Raw genomic sequence first — 6,483 nt, forward strand, 5'->3', positions numbered from 1 at the left:
TACCACATACCGCATGTTGTGTGTGTACCCGTATGGCCCCCTCATGAGACTAGCTACAATTCCAGATAGTATATTTACTCTCTCCTATTGGCATGATCGACGACGATCGCGAAGAGCGGCGGCTTCAAAAGATGTGACCAATAGTTATCTTATTTTTATAGTATTCATAGAAAGGATTTGTTTTGTCACGTGGTGATTTGAATCAATTACATTTTTTTTTATATTCAGTTACATTCATACACAATATAAAAAGTTCAATCGTTTTAATTATAGTTAAAAAATTTAATATTAATTATTTAATCTTTTACGATATTGATCAAGAAATTTTTGTGGGAATTTTATGCCATCTCATCGAAGTTTCAACGTTGCCATTACGATTGTGCATTAACATTGTTCTTAGTGTTGTTTGTATAATAATATTCAATAAAAAAACTAGTGGAAAAGTCTGATAATATATGATAAAATATAATATAGATATTTTTCTATATTTTTATTAATATTAAATGGATTTTCTAGCGACCGTCGCACTGGCAACGATGCCAGTGAAAGAGGCGACTCGCCGGCGTCGCTTTCACGGCGTCACACAACTACCTTGACTCGAACATGATTAACAAACCTTTCTCCACTCTTGTTTTCGCAATTCCTTTTTTTTTAACGGCTAGTTGATGCACATTGTTTTTTTTTTCTAAATAAAGTTATTAAAAGTTTCAAATATCTAAAAATTCACGATACTTCTATTTATGTAATGTCTATATTACTATTATTACAAATTACATTAAAATATAAATAGTATTTATTAACAAAACACTTTTTGTTGCTTTTTTTATGGCAAGTAAGATTGAAAGCGAAAGCATCATAATCAATGATCGTATATTCACTTCGACTTGTATTGTTAGGTCGTATTTGATAGATATATTATAAATATATTAGTTTGAAACAAAAAACTTTTTTTTTTTGACATAATTGAGTACTATAAATTATAGAGGAAGCAAAGTTGTGTTACTATTGCCAATGATTTGTTTTATTTTATTCATTCGCGTCCTGATTTCACATAAACTGAGGTTATACATATATATATATGTACAAACATAAAGGTTAATTGTGCACAACAAACATATTCTAATTTGTTATCATATTTAACGAAGATAATTCAAGGTTAAAGTTATGTGATTCAAAAAATATTCAAAAGATGCGGTAAAAAACGATAATAGTATATTTTTTGTTTCTTATTATTTTAAAATCATCATTCGTTTAGAAAATTTTGTTACAGATATGTGTATCTTTCAGATCTATATTTATGCCGTGTTTATAAACATATATACTTTTCTATTATAGTTTAACGTCTCTTGAACTTTAAAGTAAATTTTAAAATTTCAAGAATTGTGTAAAGATCAATTTTTGAGAATTAATTTTCTTGATTAATTTAAATTTAAAAAATTTAAGTATTAAAGTTTTCAATCGTTTTCAAACCAAACTTTTCGAACATTTTATTTAAGAAAGATTTTATTTATAAGAAATTACCGATTCGACTTACAAAGCAACAATCCCTTAAGAATCAATTCCCTCTCATTATACAAATTACCAAAAACAAGACTGGATAAAGCTCGTTTATCAAGACTGATGCGCGGAATTTAGAGCGTGGAGACGATAAAAACGAGGATTTATCAAGAAGAATCCGATTTGCCTGGTTCTCCATCGGTTGAACTATAGACGATGCCGTTAGATTCGCCAAAATTCGGTGCGAATGCTTGAATCGGGACAGTTCCCGTTGACGAGCGTTCGCGACAACGAGTTTTCACGGCACGAGCTTCAATTCCACTGGCGTCACGTCTGGCTTAATTAATTGAAGGCAGGTTCGAGACTCGTTAAATTCCACGTTACGGCTTTTTAGTCTTTCCTACGAGACTACGACCGGAATCGGGTAATAATAATGGAATCTTTGCCATCCACGATCACCGCGTTCCGCCGTTTAATTATTCATTCTTCGTTCAACGATGGTCGTCTTTCTATTCCCACTTTCCTTTGTTTTTGTTAATTCTGCATAGATCAAACTCTTATCCTCTATATTCCGTATTTCCTTTGCCACTAATCGTTGAATCGTTTTATGATGACTTCGATTATCATGAATCAGGTTTTTCCTATCTTTTAAAAGTCTCTTTTATAATATGCAGAATGTTTTTTTTTCATTTCAAAATTCGCCATTATAATTATTGACAAAATATAATCATTGAATGGTACTGAAAATCTTTTGAATCTGATGAAAATATTTATAAAGATTATTGAAGATTATTAACTGAAAAAAATAGCTGAAATTCTCTTTTAGATATGTAAATATTTCGCAATCTTTGTAAAGTTTTGTGAAGTTACCAATCTAATAATTTCAGATCTATCTTAAAAAATATATTTGTGTCAATTAAATATTACGACATAATATTATCACGATAATATTTAATTGTCAAATTCAGAGAATCGCATATTCGTTTCAAAAAAGTGAGACAAAAAATCTATTGAGATTTTAAGTTCCAATCCGATTGATGGATATGGATAGTTATTGATGAATGATTATACTGAATCGTTTATTAATATTATTATTTCGTCATTGATATACATAAAAATATATTTCACATTTTTTTTTTAAAGAAACTTCTATTTTTATTGATAATCTATCGGAAATGACGACAGATTTGGTAACGGAGACATTAGTTGCAAGCTAGTTCTTTCTTCCGGTTGGAGAGGGGAGTACCGTTGTTTTCATTCCTGGTAAAGTTGTTTACGTCAAGGCTACTTTTCTACGGCATCCATCGATGCCTCGTCATCGTTACGCAGTGTCTCAGACTTCTTTGAATCATGTCGAGAAGTTAGAAGGTGAATATAAAGAATTCTGTGTCAGTGAGAAATTATCGTGGAAGTTGGGATATTTGGAAAAAAGTGCAACGTGGTTACTTATCAAATGCTGAGGAATTGAAATTTTCAATGGAATTTTGATATAGAGTAGATTTCACATTTTTAACATTCAGATATTTTTTTTAATAATCGAATACTTACTTTTTAAGTTTATTTAATATTTACTTTTCAAATAATGTTTGATGCAATAACAAATAAAGTTTATTGAAATATTTTTCTGAATAATATTTAAACTTTATCTAAATAATACTTTATACTTAATTATATCTATCTTTATAATTCACTGATTCCATTTTATTTATTATTCTTATGAACTCAATAATACCGCATATAAGTGTAACAGTTGATCAACAAATTTTTCAAACGATCTCTCTTGTATTTCGTCGATTATTTCTCTTTCCATCGTTTGTTTTTCTAACACACAGTGAAGAACAGTTGCGTAACACCACGTGTGCTTCGTGGCAAATAACCCCGAACGATGCATGTCGAAGACAGTTGTATCTTTAAAAGTCGGCTTTCTCTTCATTGATACTCTTTTCTTTTATACCGACCGAGCTTCGTATAAAAGTACACCGCAAGTAGCTTCTTAAGAGGATAAACTTACAAGGATTGCGGACACGCTTTGCCTTTGTGACTAGCAAACTGAATACCAACCGCATATCTGTCAGTGCTCTTGGATTTTTCCTGGTATTTCAGATAAAGATACTACAACAACAATTCTTTTAAAAATATTCAATAATGAATGAATGAATATATAATGTATGAATGTGAAAATTTTCAGAAATAAATAATTTTCTATATATCCATAATTGATATCCATAATTCATTGATTATAATAGATTAACTTCTATTAAAGATGACTATAGACATATAATATTATCACTTATATTAAACTAATATTAAACACTTATATATTAAGGGTAGATATTCAACATTTAATTGATTAAAAATAAGTATAGTCACTTAATAAACATTCTGTGCATATCAAAGGCGATTATAGTCGCTCAGCATTGAATTCTTGGTATATATTAAAGAATTATGTGTAAAAAGATTTGTTGTGTCAGCCAATATGAAGGATTCATTATGTTCATAGTGAACTTATATTAAACTAATTTCTTCAATTTGCACGTTTATAGGGAAATATAGAATTGAGATATAAACATATCTCATATCTTGGAATATAAACATTGGTCTCATATAATGGGCAAATTTGTGGCAGTGAAAAGATTAAATTATATTTTATCTTCTATATTTTGCACGATAAAATAGTATTAATAGTATTTATCGTATAAAATATCGAATAAGAAATACAAAATAAAATGAAATATATAATCAAAAACTCTTTCAGTTATCTATAAATTATTGATATCTATTGAGAATCAAAATATGTAATACTTGAGTTTTGAATTAATTATAATCAATGATAATTGAGTAATTGAGATAATAAAATATCTAAAGCAAAAGTTTTTATAAACAAAAATATGAGTTTGTTTATTTTGTTCAATATAAGTTTTATTTTGAATAAATATATTATTCTGACTTATCATTTTATAAAAAAATGATTTAATTAATTTTTGTTTTCATCATTTAAATTTTATTCTTCACCATTTAAATTCTTTGATTCTTTTTTTTAAATCAAAATTAAAAGAAAATGAAGAAAAATACAAGAAACATAATATTACAAACATAAATTACATAAATATTTAAATATCAAATAAAATAACAAATATTAAAATAATTTATCTTTAAAATATATTATTACTTCGATAAAATTATTAAAATAAAATAAAGTAACAACGAATGAAATCAAATAAAATACAAATTTTATACAAAATACAAATTTTATTTAAAATAAACAATTGTCCGAATGAGATTTCTTTATTTCAATAACCCTGGTGAAAAACAGCGTTCGCAAGCCGGTGAGACCGCAAGTTTTTGCCACGGTCAAATTACGTTTTTCCGGTTTGCAGTTTAAAGAAACCCGAGGGCAACAGGATACTCAGGTGGAGAACGAAGGAGGAGAAATTCTCCTTCGAAGTTGATCGAGAAAACATATGCAAAACGATCGTGACTACAATCCTCGTATATTTTCTTATATCATTGGATTTTCCCGTTAAGCGATATACACACTCGGCGTCAGTTCGTAGAAACACTTTTCGCTGATTCACCAATTCGTTAAAGCGATGAAAATATTCGGGTCAAACGGCTCGCGATCGAATGTCGACTGTACCGTCCATTTGGTCGTTTATCGTTTTGCTTGATTTTATGTCTTCGATCTCGATAAATCGACTGCCGTGTCTTTCATCGTCTTCAATAGCGTTTCTACGGATTTGTTGATTTCGTCAACCGTGAAACGTGTGGGAACAGACGAGTTTCGACAGTTTGGACACCTCGTTCCGTCGTGAACTTAAAGCCATCTCGCCGGTTCTCAAACTCGTTCTTGAGCTATGTTTCTTATTTTATTCGTGGTTTTGGAAATGTTATATCTTATAGAAGTTTTATAAGTCGATAAGGGATCTCGACAGAATTATGGTACAATTGAAAATTGGTCATGGAAGAGACTAAATTATTGATTTTTTTTACCTTTTTTTTAATAATATAATAATTCTTTTTTTATTATAATAAAAATATTTTGGTGATTAAAAAAATTGTTTTTTTAAATCTATTTCCTATGTTTTTTATATCCAGCTTTCAATTGTAGATTATGGAAATTTAATTACAAAGACTTAACATTTTTAAAAAATCCTGACATTTTATTACTTTTCAGGATATTATTCACAAAATTATAAATATGTGTTAATATCTAATTTCATAATCATTTATGCATAATAAATAAGATTGAAGAAACAAAAAACGTTAAACGACGTTAAAATAAAAAAATGCCACTTTTTTAAAAAATACTAAAAATCACAATGAAAAAATTAAATCCTTTTTACCTTCAGAATGGTCAACGATATTAAATTTATATTCTTTTTAATATTCTAAAAGTATAAAAATAAATCTTAAACAATCTTGAAATTAAAAGTTTTTCTTAAAATATAAATTCCATAGAAACTATATAACCCATACTATGACCAGTGAGGAGAACGATTCGTGGCGGTGCCCATTGGGTAACGAAACCGTGTGTTTCAAAACACGGTGAAAATGGCCCGTGTAGAAAGAATGGCCCCGTGGACGTCTGGTTTACGGACTGGTTCCCTTGGAATTCGCGAAATATTCGCGGATTACAGGTGTGCGTGAAGAAGGTTTAAGGAGAATAAAAGAAGAAGGCGGAGGATCGTCGTAAAAGCAAAGGTAGAAAAATAAGGCTTGTAGAGTTCTCGCGAGGCACAATCCTCCTCCTCGCCAGTTTTAAAGCACACGGCGATTGTGTCAAGGTTGTTTTAGCGGGGAGACCCAGCACTGCGTTGCGTGGCGCGCGAGAGCCTCTCAAAATGGTTGCGCGAGCCTCTGTCCTGAAAAGGTTTCGAGCTGTGGCTCAAAAGAACCGTGTACACCAAAAGAAATAAACCGTTACGCCACTCGGCCAATTGTTTCATTTTTTTCTTTCTTTTTCTTTCTTTCTTTTTTTTTTTTTTT

General features: G+C 29.8%; 1 protein-coding gene across 1 annotated transcript in view; it reads left to right on the forward strand.

Annotated features, from left to right (window-relative positions):
• LOC102675692 overlaps nucleotides 1–6,483 on the forward strand; it is a 16,362-nt gene that overhangs the window by 2,619 nt on the left and 7,260 nt on the right. The window lies entirely within an intron of this gene.

The sequence above is a fragment of the Apis dorsata genome, unplaced genomic scaffold (assembly GCF_000469605.1).
Source record: "Apis dorsata unplaced genomic scaffold, Apis dorsata 1.3 scaffold_251, whole genome shotgun sequence".
Classification (NCBI taxonomy): domain Eukaryota; kingdom Metazoa; phylum Arthropoda; class Insecta; order Hymenoptera; family Apidae; genus Apis; species Apis dorsata.